The 20,176-nt window shown below is 39.5% G+C and overlaps 1 long non-coding RNA gene across 1 annotated transcript; it reads right to left on the minus strand.

Moving 5' to 3' along the window:
• Positions 1–14,415: 14,415 nt before the first annotated feature.
• Positions 14,416–19,748, minus strand: LOC120085527. The gene is made up of 3 exons (XR_005483985.1): positions 19,215–19,748; positions 17,784–18,681; positions 14,416–17,717 (listed from the first exon to the last, which is right to left on the minus strand). It is a non-coding gene; the product is annotated as an uncharacterized LOC120085527 (long non-coding RNA).
• Between the last annotated feature and the right edge of the window lie 428 nt (positions 19,749–20,176).

The raw sequence follows: 20,176 nt of genomic DNA on the forward strand, positions 1-20,176 counted from the left end.
AAGTAATGCAATGAAGTTATGAATGCTAAGTAAAAAAAGATGGAGATAGAATCGAAGGAAACACAGAAATGCATTGAACACATAATGTATTAATTCCTTAATCACAAAATGTAATACAATACAATATAAGAAAAGAAGAGAAAATGAAATGACCAGCTGGAAGCAATGACTTGCTTCCAGCAGATGTGCGTCAAGGCTGCCAGTGGTGCCATGGATGGATGGTGGAGCTGACTCTCCCGAGATCTAGCTCCGATCGTCACTCGGAATGGATGAGGGAGATGAAGAACTCTCAAGCTTTCTTCTCACACATTAGTCTGGATCACAAGGATCTGCCCTAAGGCGAACCTCAGGCGAAAACCTTGGATTCAAACCTTGGGAGAAAACCCTGGATCCGTTGAAATTTTGCTCATTGGCTTCTTTATAATAGAGCTTGGATCACCGACAACATTAATGAACTGCTCTGATTCTGACATTCGCCGTGCGTTAGTCCTTTTTTGAATCTTTGCTGCTAACGACGTGGTAGGTGAAATGTTAACATCATCTTTTGGTTTTTTCGAGATATGTGTTGATGCGTCCATTCCACCAACCTTGCGTTGATTCCTCTATTATGCCTTATCGTGTAGCCACAATTGTATAGTGACCACATTCGCTTACAAACTGCAACTTCTACATGATGACCGCAATCGCTTGATGATCGCAACCCCTATGCGATGGACGCATGCGGATAATTACCGCAACACCCATGCGTTGATCGTATGCGTTCGCCTATGCGATGGAGAGTTTCTCCGCATGCCGATCTCTTATGAGTATTCGGCTTCTGCGTTTGCATCCACTTCCTGTGTTAGCTACAAAAATAGACAATTCAACGCATAATAACGCATAATAATGGGTTAGTGAGATTCTCAATGCTGAACAACGCAAACTCATTTTCTCATGAATTCCTAACATAATTGCTGCATATTCTGCTTAATAGTCTTCATAATTCTAAATAAAAAGTCTAAGATGACATGCAGAAGTGTCCTATACAAAGAGTTTGTGTAAGACCAAACCATGAGATGACTAGGCTCTGTATATAGCGCCGTTGATACTAGAGACTTACATCTCACATAAACGATCATAGGTGACACGACCCCAATCTTGAGTGTTTTGGGAATTCTTGCCTTTGAGGGCGGTCCTTTGATAGTATGGGTGAGAGTGGCCAGATATCCAACTCAACAGCCTACCTTTTTAGGGACTTGTTTGATTTGGGAGCTGGAAACTCAATACACAAGATGGAATTCACTCCTTTCCCGAAGCAGGGATAAGTAAAGAGATTGCTCCCTTAAGGGCTGATTCCGGGGCTTGAATATAGTGGCCACAACTTCTCTTTGGAAAAGAGGACCCAGTCATAGTAGGACTATGACTTATGTTCATTAGAGGGATCAGTGGTACTTAAAGAGTTAGATGTAACTACAGGGGCATAACGGTTATTGGCCGAGTTGTACTTACGAGCCATCTGTTAAGGGTTGTCGCACTGTTGATTGGTTAAGATGGACATATAATATATCTGAGGTAAGGAGAGTTCAGCTGTCGGTTTTAATGGAGTACCTGGCAGTTAACGGATGGTGGATCCCTTGACTAAAAAGTTTAGTCAGTTATTCACGTACTGTTGGAGCTTCGAACTACAGGTCCATAAGGTTCTCTTGGTAGCTCAATGGATTCAAGTTGGGGATCAGTTCTTGGTGTTGATTTGAAATATTGAAATTGACAAGAGGTAATTTGTTTATACATGATATGATTGGTATGATGTATGAGATACATCAAATGGAGGATTAATGTAAATGGGATTTACATTAAGTGCCATGGAATAGAAAAAGCGCTATGGTTTGTATGTTTCATGAGATGAAATATTAAAACTATAGGTTATAAATATAGTATGGTAAGTTATTTATCATTTATATTTATAATAATATTAATTATTGGATAATTATCTCTTTTTCTCTAATAACCAATTGAGTGGGAGGTTATTGGTGATTTCACGCTAACCTTGAGTTAAAAAGGAAAAATGTTTTCCTAATTTTAGTAAGGTTGATTAATGTTGTTTTGAGATTTCCAATCTTGGAAAAAATTCTCACGAAAAGTTGTCAAGTAAATAGGATTTACTAAGCAATAGCTTGGATGAGCTAAATGACCGTGGAGTGTTCTTAGGTGATAGACACTCAGCTAAGCGATGAGCTAGACGATCGCATAGCTTTTGCTAGAAGATTGCTTAGCTTTTCTTAAACAACTGGGCATCGACCTATATAATAGGTTCTTCCATTTTCCATTTGCTTAATCGTTTACACGATTGTGGTTCCTTCTGTTTTCTGCCTCATTCGAAGTTCACACAGAGCGCACCCTCTGGATTCTCACACCGAGAATACCAAGGTAGCCTTCTTGGTGGTGTCATACTCAACTCGACACTGTCGAGGTTCTGTGGAGGTCGTTCGTGTTGTTCGGGGTGTTCGTGACCAAGGTAATCGCTTAGTTCAAGTGCGCGATGTTTGTGCAGTGTAGCGGTCATTTGGACGAGCGTTCGGGCGTTGCTGTGATCGAGCGTTCGTGATCAAAGAGCTTTGTAATGAGTCGACAAAAGCGTGTTACTCTTGTCCTTGATCTTATGTGTAGCATGTTGTAATTTCTATATTTTGCATAACCGCATATTTCTGTTTATGATTGTAATTGTAAAGTTCATATACGATTGTAATTTGGAATGATTTTTCCATTGCTCATGGAAATCCTCGTGTATCCTGTAAGGATAAAATCTTATGGCTTTGATCAGAACGTTGATGAACCTTGTGTCTATAAGAAGATCATCAACAGTTCTGTAGTTTTCCAAGGATTGGAGTTAAGTTTCCACAAATGCTAAGTGTAAAGCTACGTTCTGGAAGGTTTATAAACCTGGTTGAGGGAGGGACCCTCCGGCCCAACTACCACTATTACCTTAGTCGAGGTGTGTCACTTATGACCATTACTTAAACCATTAACTGTAACTCATTGAACCGCTTCATAACACTTGAAGCATAAAACATGATAACATTATGTGGATACTTCCTGAACCTTAGTTGAGAACGAGCATTCATCGCTCAAGCCCCCAATGTCTGTATCACGCCAAGAGACCCATACTTTAGCCTCAGTTACTAAAATATGGCCTAGGGGACCCACACATCGACCTCTCACTTATGGCCCAAGAGATCCATACTTCGGCCTCTTCTTCTGAACCTTCTATGTGCACGTGGAGTTATTAAGTACCGTCAATACATTAGGTACTTCTTGGACACCTTCCATGCTTTCAGTGTCCGAGTTACTAAAGACATATCATGCTTAACATCATATCTTTTATAAACCTTTCAGAACGTAGCTTTACACATAGCATTTGTGGAAACTTAGCTCCAGTTCTTAGAATGCATGCTTCAATATAGGATACCTTTTATGCAATAAGCCTATCATGTCACCTTGGCATATAATCAACTAAGCACATACTTGAGAAAGATGCTAAGAAACCTCATGTAGCTTATTTGCTTGAGACCTATGAACTTATCAACAATTATCAATGCATGGCATAGTTCATCCCTCTTCCTAGTCCTTGCTAATATGGAGCCAACTCAACGCATAACATTCTTCATTAACAAGTTTTACTGAAACTTGAATTCACCTCTTGGGATGTGGATCTTCTATCCATCACCTTCCTAGTCATACCGACCCTACGTGTACGTAGCGAGGATCCCATCATCAACCGTCTCTAAACCCGGTTATCACTTCGAGGTATTGGGCTAAACATGCATTACTGGGAGTCCTTCACCTAGACCTCCCACTTAGCTTATCTTATAGACCTAACTTTCCCTAGTAGCATACGCTAACGATTTAGATTCTATCTAGGGAAATATACCTCATAAGCACTAGACATTAATTACTTAAGAACATCATGCTCAAACCATAACTATCCATACTCTGTAAGTTATTAATTTGCCAAGCATTCGTAAACATCAGCAAGGTAAATAGCTAGGTAAACGTTTAAGCCGACTATTGATAATTGGTAGAAATACAAGTTATTACAGCTCAAATTAGTAAAACAATGAGAGAAAGCGATGGTAAAATAGGCAATATCATGTTTGAAAGTGCCAAACTGAAAGGAATTGTGATCGCTAATGCTCATTGCATAAAAGCAGTTAATTTACCTATTTTGTGTAGGTACAATGCGATGGCGCATATGAAATTGCGATCCAAGGGCACAATGCGTTAGCGCGCTTGAAGTTGCGATCGCAAGTCATGCAATCGTGAGAAGTTTCTTAAAAAGGTGATCGCATAAAGACCTCGCATCATCAAGGCGATAACATAATAAATCATGATGGGATGTAAAGCTGATAATGGTTGATTTCTGAATTTAGTTGACAAGCCGTTAAAAGCCACACTGTAGCAAGTACATTGAACTTTTGGTGACTTTTAAATGGCACAATAGAGTAGGGAAATTAATGCCGCCCATCATTGCAATCATTTGTAAGAAAATCTGTTCCACCTTGAAATCTATAAATACCGAATGCCGCCAGTGAGAGATGTACACACGCACATACATATACATATACATAGAAGACGGAGAGAGTAAGGAGACGAGGCGAAGCCAAGAGAAATCGCTCCCGAAAAAATCGAAAGACTGCCGGAAAGCAATACAAAGGAGAGAAGGCCAACCCTTGCGAGAGCAAGAATCCACAACTAGAACAGAGTTTAAGTGATAAAGAGTAGTGTAAAAGGCCACGAGTAGCTAGACATTGCTTACCGGGTTTGTGATCTCTCAAATCCATTTATTATTTTGTATTCAGTACTTTATTTGTAGAAAATGGAAACTTTATTTCGATTTATGTTCAATCTCTCCACACCATGCATGAGTAGCTAAATTTCTAAATAGGTTGAGAAGTACTTAGCTTGCATGACTTAAGATATGCATTTTATGCGATCATCTTGTCTTATGTATGCATCATTCACCCTTTGGACGTACTTAAGAGAGTAGTCTGAAGATAGAATCTAGGCTTGAAAAAGTCGGATTAGAATCTAGGCTTGAGAGAGTCGAATTAGATCGCATAAGCAAGAGTAGAAACTTAGAAATAAGTTCTATCTGCTATTTACACATCGCATGCGTCTTAGAAATAGGAATGGTGGTATGCAGTCATCTTGTCTTATGTGTGCGTCATTCATCATTTGGACATACTTGAGAGAGTAGTCTAAAGATAGAATCTAGGCTTGAGAGAGTCGGATTAGATCGCATCAACAAGAGTAGAAACTTAGAAATAAGTTCTATCGACTGTTTCGCATATACATTGCATGCATCCTAGAAATAGAAATTGTGGCATTCTGCATTGAGAAATGTAGTACGGATATTTATGTATAGCATGATTGCATAACTTGTGCTAGTCCTTGCTAATATGGAGCCAACTCAACGCATAACATTTTTCATTAACAAGTTTTATTGAAACTTAAATTCACCTCTTGGGATGTGGATCCTCTATCCATCACCTTCCTAGTCATATTGACTCTACGTGTACATAGCGACGATCCCATCATCAACCGTCTCTAAACCTAGTTACCACTTCGAGGTATTGGGCTAAATATGCGTTACTAGGAGTCCTTCACCTAGACCTCCCACTTAGCTTGTCTTATAGACCCAACTTTCCCTAGTAGCATACACTAATGATTCAGATTCTATCTAGGGAAAGATACCTCATAAGCACTAGACATTAATTACTTAAGAACATCATGCCCAAACCATAACTATCCATACTTTATAAGTTATTAATCTACCAAGCATTCGTAAACATCAGCAAGGTAAATAGCTAGGTAAACGTTTAAGCTGACTATCAATAAGTGACTTTTCATAAAAGCATGACTTTTTAAATCATTCATAAATGTTTGTAAGCATTAGAATCACTCACAGCCTTTGGGAAATATTTTTAAGATTAATGAGCTTCTCCTACTAATGTCAACCCTGTGAACACATAAAATTACTTTAGTTGCTAGTCATGGTTTTCCTTTTTAGACTCGCTTTCATAATTAAGCTCACATTTATACAATTCGTCTTCAAATATTCTTAACTTACCTTAGGGCGTCGGGTACCTAGTCGAATTTAAAGGGCTTGAACTTCAGCGGGTCGCCTCCTTTTTGACGCCCACACCCAACGCTTAGTAGGGTCTTTGGGGTGTCAAGCCCACATTTAGCTAGTGGTGGCTGGTTCGCCCATCAAATTCTAGATTCAGCTTCTAATGTTAATAGCTCAAAATACATAATTCAATTTAAGAAAATTCCTTCTTCAAACATGCTTGAAATCGTGATGACAATGTTACCTCAAAGTTTTTAGTAAAACTCTTTATGGTTTGATCTAAAGCTTTAAATCTTCCCTAGTGGCCCTAGACCGCGAAGCTGCCTATTTGTTCAACACTTTCTAAGTTTAGATTCTAAAATATGTAACTTAAACTCTAGGCCCTAACTTGCAAAATTTCCTTCTACGAACTTACTCATAAGGGTGATAACAATGTCATCTTAAATTTATAGCTTGAAATTCCATGTGGTTCGATCTAGATCTGCGTTTCTTCGACGAGTGCCCGGAACTCTCAAAAAATGAACCTTCGACTCTTCCTTCCTTCTTTGGCCCTCTTTCCGGTGAGATCTCCCTTCCAATGACTCGATTTCAGAAACTAGACTCGTAGATCTTTCCAACGGTACCAAGTTGATCCGATTTGCTCGTGCAAATCGTCCCAAAACGAGCCCTAGAATTTTTTCTCCCTTTTTATACTACCGTCCAATTCTTTGCTTGAAATCTCCTTAAGCCACCTCACCCATTAGTGGAGATTAAGGGCCGAGATTAAGCCATCTGTCCAGGTAACTAAAAGAGAGTCTAAAACCGAGCGTTTAAATATGAAAATTTCGAGCAACTTGATTCTCTCTGGGAAAACTCGATGGAAGTTTCCCTGGCTCTCTGTCAAATACTCGATGGGAAACTCAGCACTGGGAGCTTGCTCCTTACTCAATGCTCAAACTCAACACGCGATCCTTCCTCGCTTACCTTCGATGCTCGCCTCCTTCCTTCCTCAGTTATACTCGACACTCGGTAGCCTCTACTTGATGCTCGACAGCCTTTACTCGATGCTTGACCCCTTCTCGATTACTTATACTCGACGCTCAGCAGCATTTACTCGATGCTCGACCCTTCTCTATCACTTATACTCAACGCTCGACATCATTTACTCGATTCTCGCCTGGCGCTCGATGCTCAAACACTCTTCAGCACGACCAACACTTAGCAAAATTTCTTTTTGTAAGGCTAGATCATTAAGTAACCGAGAGTTAAGTTTCCATACTTAAACATTTTTCCCTTTTCAACTTATCCTTTACCTCAAACGCACAAATCTAATCTAACTTAAACATTTAACCCAACACTTTGCTTACTTAAACCATAGACACCATGAAAAAAAGGGAAAGTGAGGTGCGGGTCTTATAGATCAAGTGCCCCTTCACTGGAATGAGACAATCTGAACCATTAGACATAAACAACTCCTTGTATTTGAATCTAATAGTCACCATTGTTCGGTCCAGAATTTGTTAACTATTGAAATAGAAAGGGGAAAAAATAACACAAGGTTTACGTGGAAATCCTTAATTCAGGGAAGAAAAACCACGATAGAAAAGGTTTTATTATTTAATGTCATACCTACAAGAGACCCCAACCTCAAATATGAATAGAATGAGGGGAAACCCTAATTTAGTAAATATAGAGTAAACTACAAATATGCCCTTAGGGCTAATGCAACATATTTTAACACTTCCCCTAAAGTTGGGGCGTAGATATCGGCAAGACCCAACTTGCTAACACAAGCTTCAAACGTCTGTCTTGATAACCCTTTGGTAAGAACATCTGCAACCTATTGGACTGAAGGTACATAGGGAATACAGATAACCCCGTGATCTAACTTCTCTTTAATAAAATGTCTCTCAATTTCCACGTGCTTGGTTCTATCATGTTATACTGGATTGTTAGCAATACTGATGGTAGCCTTATTATCACAATACAGATTCATGGGACCCGAACTGTTCTGGTGAAGATCAGACAAAAATTTTTGCAACCATATTTCTTCACACTCCCAGACTCATAGCTTTATACTCTGTCTCAACACTGTTTCTGGCAATTACACCCTATTTTTTACTCCGCCAAGTCACCAAATTCCCACACACAAAGGTACAGTATCCTGAGGTTGACTTTCTATCAGTCACTGATCCTGCCCAATCTAAGTCAGTATATGCTTCGATGCTCCGTGTGTCATATTTTCTGAACACTAAGCCCTTCCCTGGGGTGGACTTCAGGTATCTCAGAATTCGAGTCATTGCTTCCATGTGCTCCTTATACGGATTCTGCATGAACTGACTTACCACACTTACAGCATAGAAGATGTCGAGCCTAGTATGAGACAAGTAAATTATTTTTCCTAACAAGCATTGATACCTCTCCTTATTTACAGGAACTCCTTCCATAATGTTTTTCAGTTTGCCATTGACGTCAATAAGAGTGTCAATGGTTTTGCATCCAGTCATTCTTGTTTCCTTTAACAGGTCCAGGTGTATTTCCATTAAGGCACAGATATTCCTGTTTTCGATCTCACCACTTCCATCCCGAGAAAATACCTCAGACTACCAAGATCTTTGATCTCGAATTCTTCTGCCATCCTTTGCTTTAGCTTAACAGTTTCTGTCGTGTCATCTCCTGATAAGATGATGTCATCAACATACACCACCAAAACAATAATCTTTCTTGAGGGTGATTTTTTTGGTAAACAATGTATGATCAGAATGCCTTTGAACAAACCCTTGGGATTTAACAAACATTGTGAACCTGTCGAACCATGCCCTAGGAAACTATTTCAACCCATATAAGGACTTTCTGAGTTGCAAGCATGGTTCCCAAACTTAGCTTCGAAACCTGAAAGCAGACTCATGTAAACCTCCTCTTCTAACTCATCATTCAGGAAGGCCTTTTTTACATCCAGTTGACGTAGGGGCCAATCTTTATTCACAGCAAAAGACAGGAGAACTCGGATCATGTTTAGCTTAGCCACTAGGGAAAAAGTTTTTGAATAATCAATCCCATACGTCTGAGTGAACCCTTTAGCAAGTAACCTGGCCTTATATCTCTCGAGCCTTCCATCAGACCTATACTTCACTGTGAACACCCATTTGCAACTAACTGTCTTGTGACTTCTAAGGAGTGCTACTAACTCCCAAGTCTTATTCGCCTCTCTCATTTCTTCCATTACTGCCGCTTTCCACTCGGGAATTTCCATGGTCGCATGTACACTGGTAGGTATTGCTAGAGGATTTAGTTGGGTAGTGAAAGCCTTAAAACCAGGAGATAAGTTACTATAGGTCAGAAAATTGTGCAAAGGGTACTTTGTACATGACCTGGTTCACTTCCTCAGAGAAATTGGCATATCCAGAGTGATATCATAATTGCTAGTTTTCATCGGTCTCTCTTCAGTATCAGACATCTGAGACAATTCTGCATCTTTTTGAGGATCTTCCAGCACCTCATTATCTCCTGTAATTTCAACCTTCTCTGAGCTCGTCTCCTCATTTTCTCTATTCCCAGACTTCTCTTCATGAATCTCCTCTGAAACAACAGGATCTTGAACCTGAGCTGGTTTCGATGCTTGGACACTTTTCGATGGAACACCGGGGGTTTCCTGAGTTTCCTTTATGAGATTCTTCCTATAGTATGTTATCTAGGGCATTTGTCTAGTAGGAAGGACAAACACTGGAATAGCAGGAACAAATCTAGGCTCGAGACTAGTAGACTGGGTTCAGGAATATTAGGACTTGGCTCAAGATTGAAGCTAATAGGTACAGAGTATGTGGAACTATTAATCTCTTCACTCGCGGTCTCCCCCTGAAGATGACTAACGGGAAAGAATGGTTTATCTTTAAGGAATGTGACATCCATAGTGACAAAGTATTTTTAGGAAGATGGGTGAAAGCAGTTATAGCCTCACTGATGAAGGGGATACCCGACAAACACACACTTTTGAGCTCGTAGGGCAAACTTAGTTCGGTGTGGACCATGTGTGTGAACAAAGGCTGTATACCCAAACGTACGAAGAGGAACCTCAAGAATAAGACAGGTAGACTGGTAGGACTCTTTGAAGCACTCAAGGGGTTTGAAACTTTAGAACCCGTGAAGGCATCCTATTAATGAGATGGGCTGTAGTAAGTACCACATCCCCCCACAGGTACGAAGGGAGAGACGCTGGAATCATCAAGGAGCGAGCAACTTCAATGAGGGTGATATTTTCGTTCAGCCACCCAGTTTTGTTGCGGAGTATACGCACAAGAGTTTTGATGGACAATCCCTTTTGACGCTAAGAAGTCCTGGAGGGTGTGATTGACAAACTCACGTCCATTGTCACTCCGAAGAATGACAATTTTTGTATGGAACTGTGTTAAGATAGTGGTATAGAATTGTTTGAAGGTAGACAGAATCTCAGACTTATCAGCAAGGAGATATACCCATGTAAGTCGGGTATGATCATCGATGAATGTTATAAACCATCGTTTATCGGATAGGGTAGAGATGTTTGAAGGACCCCAAACATCATTGTGGATTAAGTGGAAAGGCTGGGTAGGTTTATAGGGTTGAGAAACAAAAGACACACGAGGTTGTTTAGCACGTATAAAGACATCACAAGATAACGAAGAAATATTCACATTACGGAATAAATGGGGAAACAAATATCTCATATATTGAAAACTTGGATGTCCAAGACAAAAATGCCACAATAAATAATCTTTTTCAGACATAGTAAATGAAGATAAAAGGCTAGTCCTAAACAAGTTCCTGGAAGAAGCATCTTCAGAAAGGAAATAGAGGCCCCTATCATATCGGGGAGTGCCAATCGTCTTCCCCAAGCTCAAGTCTTGAAACAAAGCAGCATCTAGTGAGAAGACAACTTTACAGTGCAAATATTTTGTTATTTTACGATAACAAGTTGTAAGAAATTTTTGGCACATGTAAGACATTTTGTAGAATTAATTCCTAAAATGGAGACAGTCTGCCTTTCCAGCAACAACAGCGAAGAACCCATCCACAATTCGAATCCTCTCATTTCCAGCACTCGGATAGTATGAGAGGAATCGATCAGATGAGCCAGTCAAGTGATCGGCTGCTCCTGAATCTAGAATCCATAACTCATTCCCTTCAACAAGGAAACTAAAAGATTGAGGGTTACCTGATTGAGCAACTGTTCTGATCCCTATGGTACCTGAATCACCTGGGTTTGTCACCGGAGGTTGTGTGGCCCCCTCAACTAATTTACTCACTAGAGCACGACCAGATTTTGACTTGTCATTTGGAGGGTGACGTTTACCATTAGGAGGACGACCATGCAGTTTCCAACACTGATCCTTCGTGTGCCACTGTTTTTTGCAATGCTCAAATACTGGGGGTGTTTTGCTATTTTACTTGTCACCATCAGATCTAGCAGATTTCACCTAAAAGGCAGTCGACTCTATAGTGGTAACACTAGTCCCATTCATTGCGCTTGATCTATCCTTTTCCAATCTAACCTCTGAACAGACTTCCATATGGGACGGTATTGGTTTCTACCCTAGTATTCGGCTTCGAACTGTATCAAATTTGGGGTGCAACCCCGCAGGAAAATCATACACACGCTCAACCTCTTCTATCTTCGAGTATTGATCGTCATGCAGGCAGTTCCAGATGATCTCCTGACATAGATCCATTTCTTGCCATAACAAAGACATCTTATTGAAGTATGACGTTACATCCATGCTCTATTTTTTGCACTCATGAACCTGTTTCCATAGAGTATACAGGTGAGATGTGTTCTGTCTTCTAGAATACAACCTACGGACCGTATCCCAGATATCCCGTGCAGTGGCTGAATATAGCAGAGGTTTCCCAATTTAAAGTTCCATGCTACTTATCAGCATCGACCGAAGTAAAGAATCTTCTGCCTTCCAGACCCACTCTTGGGGGTCCCCAAGGCTCGGTCATGGTATTTCTCCAATTAAGTACCCAAATCTATGGCGCCCTTTAAGGACCATTTTAATCATTTGGGACCAAGAGAAGTAGTGCTGGCCATTCAACTTTTCACCTGTGATCATTCCTGCAGAGTTTCCCAAAGTACTAGTTAACAAATTAGCAGGGGGTAAAGTAGGGAATGTTGTTACCGGTTTTCTGAATAAATTGGAAGGCTGGAGCACTCATGGCCATTTAGTTTTGAATCAAGAACCGCCATCTGTTGTTTGAGACTTGCCAACTACTGTTGAAGTTCCCCATAGATCTTTGATCTCGACTGTTTTTGCTCATAGGAACCGAAAATCGAACTGTCACCCATAGAGTCACCCACTCGATACCGAGGTTGAACCGGATACATATTTGGGATAGATCCATGTTGCTGGAAGGACCCAAAAAATGATCTGATGACTCACCCGGGTACTGCCCAAATACTTCAGCATTGCCGCTCAAAGTTACGTGGCCAGTTACCGCGCCGGCGGCAAGAACGGCGACCGACTGGTGTGAGATAAACTCAAAAGAACCGGTGGTGCGGGACGAACTCGGAAGGGCTGACTGGTGCGAGATGAACTCGGAAGAGCCGACTGGTGTAAGACGAATGAGTGGCAGGCGAAGTCGGAAGGACACATACCGTCGATTCGAAGGGAAGATCAACTGGCGGGCGTGAGATCTGAGTGGACGTGAATGGATGGAGAGAGATTGTCTGACCCAACCCGAAAGCTTGAGCGAGCCCACCCGATGCCTGCTGCAGCTTTACAATTAATGGCACGTCGACTAGGGTTTGGTTATTCGTCGTCCAGCTCGACCTCGACTGACGACGATTGGGCTGCGACTACTCGATGGCGTGGCTCTGATGGCTGTAGGGTTGGGATCGACCGGTGGCTGTAGGGTTTTTGGGTTCTAAGATCGTTCGAAGATACCGATCCACAGCCGCTTTAATCACGACCATATTTTTTTGGGTCGACTATTGCTCCATCACCAAGCACGTCTGATGATAGAATTTATTCTATTGGAGCTAGGGTTTCATTGCCTTGCTCTGATACCATATTGAAATAGAAAAGGAAAGAAACAATACAAGGCTTACGTGGAAAACCCTAATTCAGGGAAGAAAAACCACGATAGAAAAGATTTTATTATTTAATGTCATACCTACAAGAGACCCCAACCTCAGATATAAATAGAATGAGGGGAAACCCTAATTTAGTAAATATAGAGTAAACTACAAATATGCCCTTAGGGCTAATGCAACATATTTCAACATTAACATCCTTAACAATTCGGTGTAATTGTAACCCCTTATTTTAGGCCCTAGAGTCCCCGCCCTAATGAGCCAACCTTAAGGAAAAGTTGATTAGGACAAGAGACTAAAGCAACCATATCCATTTCTGGAGATCAGATAAAGAGTTGTGCAAAACTACCATCCTTTAGGGGGACACTCTTAGGGTGCCACGAGGCGATGCACTAAAACTTTATCCAACCTAATGAGAGAGACCGAGGGATATGTTGTCACGTCCCGCTCCCACTTACTATGAAAATTCTCTCCATTCACATTGATATTGACCTACCCAAATGCCACCTATAGGGGGACACTTGATAGCGGAAATTTTGGTGTCACTCCCAAACCCCTTTCTATATAAATAAAATTTATAAATCACCGAACAAACCCTTTATACCAACTAGTAGTACAAGTAGCAAGTCTGGGGTCGAACCATATAGAGCCTAATATGGACTCCTAAAAAAAGTTGGAACTTGTAGAAAGTAACCAGGGGGGTTTGTGAAAATTGTTGTAAACTAATTCTGAAAACAAAAAGAAGTGCAATGTAACAATTATGAAAATTATCAATGAAGCAAACACTTAGCTTGGGCAATTGTAATTTAATTCATTTCGCAATAATTCTATATAGATTACTCAAAATATTTGTGAGATTATTTGAACTAAGAAAAACTTAGTCTACTCTACTAGATCCTAACCGGCAGTCCATAAAATCAAGTCAATTAAAAGAAGAGCGAGGATCCTCAAACAATCAATTAACTAACAGGCTTTAAGCTTTAGGACAAAACTAAGCTAATAATTTGTTTCCATCATCTAACCGATTAATTGAGTGAAAATTGTCTAAGTTTTTAAATGCTTGCTAATTGGAATCCCTAATTAACACAACAAATTGATTTAACTTTTGCTTCCAAGTGATGACTACCTAACGATTACAAATTAGGGCCAATCAAAGCAGTCAATCAAACGTGCATATCTAATTTGTCAGATTATCCCACACACGAATACTGAAAATTTACTTAAGACAAATTCCATTAAGTCAAAATAATACTCACGGAATTACAAAACGAGTCTCAAGAATTACATTGGAATGAAATTAAACTAAATAACCCAAGCTAAGTTCTTACCCTTTAGCCACGAAACATGTCGAAAATCAGCACGATTAGCAAACAGAAAGAACTTATTACGAAACTAAAAGCATAAGCAATAAAAAAAAGAGCTAGAAAAGAGACTAAAATGCCCAAAATTGGAAGTAGAAGGTAGAAGATGGGATGATTTCAGCTGAACCTTAAGGGTTCCTTTTATAGGCCAGCCGCAGTGTCGCAACGCTAGGGAGGCGTTGCAACGCTCGGTTGCGCTACGCGCGCTGAGTTATTTGCGTCAAACTTTGCATCATTGCAACGCTGATGCTTCTGTCTTAAGATTCAAGCTTCAGCGTTGGAGTGCGTTGCAACACTGGCATCTTTGAGGGCAGCGTTGCAACGCTGCTCTACTTCCAGGCATTCTTTCTTTTTTGGTCATTTGATCAATTTAGCTTCTAATTTTGTCATTTTAGCGTCTTTAAGTCCCAAACGCTTGATCCAACTGCTTGTACACTCAAGTCCTACAAAATAAGCAATTAAAACAAATTAAGTAGCTAAACAACCCTGAGTTAAGCAGAAGAAAATAACACATTTCAACTATCAAACACCCCCAACTTAATTCTTGATCGTCCTCGCTCAAGGTAAAACAAGCAATCATGCATGAATAATTAGTTTGTCGAACTAGAGTGTTCTCTACTCAAGCCTCAACAGTCAACCAAAATAAAATTCACAATCAAATGGGCAATCAAAAAGCATTCCATCATTTTATGAATAGTTTGGAAATTTGTTTTAAAAATATTTTTAATGCATGTCCAAGCTCAAAGTTATTTATTTTGAACCAGAGCGAGCCCGGAATGGCCTTATGAATCTTCCATTTTCCCTCTACATTGGCTCGAAGGATCCTGAATTAGTTTTCCTAAATTCAAAGTGGTAATGGCATAACATTGGATGAGTAAAAAATCTATTTACCATCGCCCTTTTTTTTACAACAAAAAATAAAGAGAGGAAACTTAATTCAGGAAACCAACTTTTGTTTTGGCTTGCCCACACTGGTGTCATGCGAATCATCAAACTATGGGCCAATTTTCCTTCAAAAGTTGCTAAGCTTACTCATTCCTCTAGGATACTTTAGCTCAGAGGGAAACCACGGGTGTCATGGTCACCTCAGGTTAATCATACCCTTTGAAGAAGAGGAGTAAACCCCTAAACATGTATAAATGAAATAAATATTTTGTTTTATTATATATATATATTTAGCAAGCGACAGTGATATCAATTGACTACATCTCAAGCATGCATTACTAAATTGAATTGCAAAAAGACTAATATCTATCACCAAGGCCTATCGGAGTGACAACAAACTTATGGTCTCATAATTCAATTCTAAACAAGCGTACATGGTCAAGATAGATATGCAAAGAGCTTGGAGATGTAATAAAAATTTTAAGCATAATTTTCAAAAATATCATGAAAATTATGAACCCTTTCATCTGACCTATTCTCATGCAAAAACAATTCCTATGAGTGCGTCATAGGCTAGTCATCATAAGGCACACAATAGCAAGAAAAACAAGCAAGCAAGCATTGTCCGAGCATAGTGCTCAAGGACCCCAAATAATATCATCAATAAAATAAAAATCAGCCCAAAAATTTGAAAAAAAAAGGGCAAAAAATTCAAACACCCCACCTCTAACTTTTTAAAATACACATAGCACGAGGGATTAGAATACTTCCCTGAACAATGAGGTGAAGAAAGGATGTATGGAACTCTGCTCAGCTCTTTTTCTCCCCAAAAATCCCACAAACAAGAATAATAGAAAGAATTAGGCTCAATAAATGAGAAAAATAAAAAGAGAAAAATATTGAATTGAAATCTAATCCTAGAAAGCAAGTAAATTTAAATCCTGGCTGCCTCTAGGTGACGAAAATGTTTATGGTCGATTGCTCGACCTTGATGGCTCATTGTCAAGGTACATAAAAATTCTCGTGTTTCTTAGGTCTCTTCTTAGATGAATCAATATAACCTAGTAAGGCTAAAAGGCATCTCGTCTTTAGAAGAAAACCATGCAGGTCAAATTTGGGTTTTTTGGAATATGGTAAACAAGGTAAAAAGAAAGCATCAGAAAACTCAAATGACTCCGGAGAATCCAAAGAAACGAAAGACTCAACAGACTTGTGAGGAGTAGGAGAACAAAATTCAAATATATATGAAATCCTGAAAGCTAGAACATGACGAGGCCTTTTGACCTCAAACTCTATCACCTGGATCTTGTCAAATTTAGACGCAGAATTCTCCGTAACCTTGCACATCAACAGGTATGGAGAAATGTCCTCAGTCAGGTTCTTTACAGGAAACGCCTCAGCTTCTCCTATATAGGCATAATTCAAAAGCTCTGGCAGCTTCTTTAAGTCAACTTTAGGTGCCTACAAAACAGAAAGAAGCACCTCATCAGAGGATTCATCATTAGAATAATAGGGCTTACCTACCGGTTCTGTCATCAATAAATCGGCGAGCTCCTCAAGTGAAATCAAGTCTCCTGAATCATCCTCATTGTCGTCATAGACGTCCCATATAACCTCCTGCTCAAAATAGTGAAACGCATTAACCTGGCACAAAGACTGTACATGCCCTTTGGTGGAAGATTTCTTATCATAAAAAATATTAAACTTAGCTATCTCACCATCGAACTCAACAGACAAGGTGCCTTCATCCACATCAATCTTAGTCTTGGCTGTCTTCATAAAAGGCCGCCCAAGCAAGATTGATGTAGATGAAATAGATGTGGACTTCTCCATCTTAAGAACATAAAAGCCAGCAGGTAAAATCAAACCATTAACCTGAACTAGGATATCCTCAATGACTCCCAATGGGTGTATAAAAGACATATCAGCTAATTAAATTAAAATTCCAGTTTCAGTCAGGTCTTTCAATTTTAATTCTTGATAAATTGAATAAGGCATGACATTTATTGATGCATCCAAATTTAGCATGGCCCTATCAATTTTCTTTTTGCCTATGATGCAAGGGAGAGAAAACATACTTGGATCCTTCTGTTTTTCTGGCAAGTTTTTTTGTAGGATTGCAAATACGGATTGACTTACCACCATTCTCTCTTTTTCCTTGGCTTGTCTTTTCCTCGTGCAAAGCTCCTTAAAAAATTTGGCATGTTTGGGGATTTGCTTGATGGCATCGAGGAGAGGAATATTTATCTCAACCCTTTTAAACATTTCCAAAAGCTCATTGTCCTTGTTTGCAACTATTTCTTTTGGCCTAGCAAGCCTGGAAGGAAAAGAGGCTTTAGGTACGTATGCATCTAAAGGGGGATAAGGGTGAGAAGATACTCACTGTTTATTTTGTGGTGGCAAAACAGATTGATCTGAAGAAGGAATTTCTAGTTTCTCCAATTCTGGCTTTTTCACTAACTCAATAGGTAGCTCCAACTCCTTGCCACTCTTCAATGTGATTGCACTAACATTCTCTCTAAGAATTGACTCAGGATGGGATGGAAGTTTGCCAGACTGTCTCTCCAATTTTCTCATAGAGGTGGCTAGCTATGAGACTTGGGTCCCCAAAGCTTCAATGGCTTTCCTTGTATCTTGCTAAAAATGCTGTGTATCCTGTTGAAATTTAAAATATTTTGTCAGCAAGACTTTTTAACAATGTCTTCCAAGGACATACTTGAACCAGATGGAGCTCCATGATTCGGCTGGGCCTGCTCATTCTGTCCTCCCCATTTGAAGTTTGGGTGGTCTCTCCACCCAGGATTGTAGGTCTGACCAAATGGGTCCCGCCGTCTATTTTTCCCATTATAATTGTAGCTACAATCTGGTATTACTTGATTAACTACTAAAGAAACACCCAAAGAACAAGTGGAAGAGAGAAGAGAGGGAAAAATCGACTGAAGGTTGAGGGTGGACGTTTGTCTCTACCTTAAAACGAAGACAAATATTTATACTGCAGAATCCCAACGTTGCAAAGCAGCATTGCAACGTTGCCCTGCCTCGTGCGCTCGTCCGTCATCATGTTTGTAGTGTTGCAACACTTTCTTGTTTTGCACAAAATAGGCAGCTTTTTCCACTCAACGTTGTGCAACGCTCGCTTGAGTGTTGCAACACTCCATCTAGGGTCATTTTGGTCCTTTCATGTCCTTTTGAAGCTCGGTTCCTCAAATTAGCTCCTAATTGCTCCAAACTAACCTTGAATAGATCGTAATGACTGATTCTACCTCCAAGATGCTCAGTACCTACAAAATCATCAAATAAACACCTTAAACATAGTAATGACCTAAAATTAAGAAGAGAAAAATAGCACATTTTTTGTGCTACCAACATTACATCTGCAGAAATGAATACAATTGTTTCATTTTCAGCGAGGAGAAGGAAGAGAACTTCAATTTTTAGAGAGAGAATTCAAAATTACATAGCTTTTCTTGTAAGCTTTGGAGAGATTCTATCAATTTGTATTTAATTTTTATACCAATTATGCAACCATCAATGGATTTCTTGAAGAATTGCACCATCCATGAGTAGGTAATTCTTTTTCTTGGGGAATTATGTAGATTAGCACTTTCTTGAGACTTTTCTTTGAATTTCTTTCATGTAGTTACTGAAGGATATTAGACATAAGGATTTTCATGAGCAGCAGAAGGATCGTTCCAAATTCCGTTTGAAATTGAACATAAACAATTACAGTACAAGAAACGGAAACTAACAGGTCGTGCAACGACCAGAAATTACAACATGTTAACAAGATAATCAAGGGACAGAGTATGCATACCTTTGAAGACTCATTCTTCAAACTCCCTCGATCAATCTACCAACGTCCTCAGCAACACAGGCGCAACGAATGGTACAACACGAACACCAGCACGAACACAACGAACACAATGAACACGAACCCAACGAACGACCTCCAGAACCTCGAAATCAGTCGAGTTGAGGAGGACACCACCACAATGGTTACCTTGGTATTTTCAGTGTGAGAATCTAGGAGTTGTGGGCTCTGTATGATCTTGGTTAGAGGAAGAGACTGGAGGAACAACAATCGTGTAGACAATTGAGGAAGTGGGAGATGACACAGTCTATCGATAAACGATTTGCTCAATCGTGTAGAAGATGGTAGCCTATCGTATAGACAATGTCAGACGATCGTTTAGCTACGAACAGCTAAGTGAACTATCGTATAGTTAAACTCCATGATCGTTTCATCTATCTATGAGCTATCGCTTAGTGAAACAATTTCACTTGATATCTTTCACCGTGAGTCTCTTTTCGAATCAAGTAACACTTTAATTTTAGGAAAACATTTTTCCTTTTATCACACGGTTACCATAAAACCACCAATAACCTCCCACTCAATTGGTTATTAGAGAAAAAGAGAGAATTATCAAATAATTAATATTATTATAAATAAATATGATAACCAACTTACTATATTATATTTATAACCTATAGTTTAATATTTCACTCATGAAACATATAAACCATAGTTCTTTTTCTATTTTATGGTACTTAATGTAAATCATATTTATATTAATCCTCCACTTGATGTATCTCATACATCACACCAATTATATCATATATAATTGAATTTCCTCTTGTCAATTTGAACATTTCAAATCAACCCGAAGAACTAATTCTCAACTTGAATTCATTGAGCTACCAAAGGGACCTTATGAACCTGTAGCTTGAAGCTCCAACCATATGTGAATAACTGACTAAACTCTTTAGTCACGGAAT

The sequence above is a fragment of the Benincasa hispida genome, chromosome 9 (assembly GCF_009727055.1).
Source record: "Benincasa hispida cultivar B227 chromosome 9, ASM972705v1, whole genome shotgun sequence".
NCBI lineage: Eukaryota > Viridiplantae > Streptophyta > Magnoliopsida > Cucurbitales > Cucurbitaceae > Benincasa > Benincasa hispida.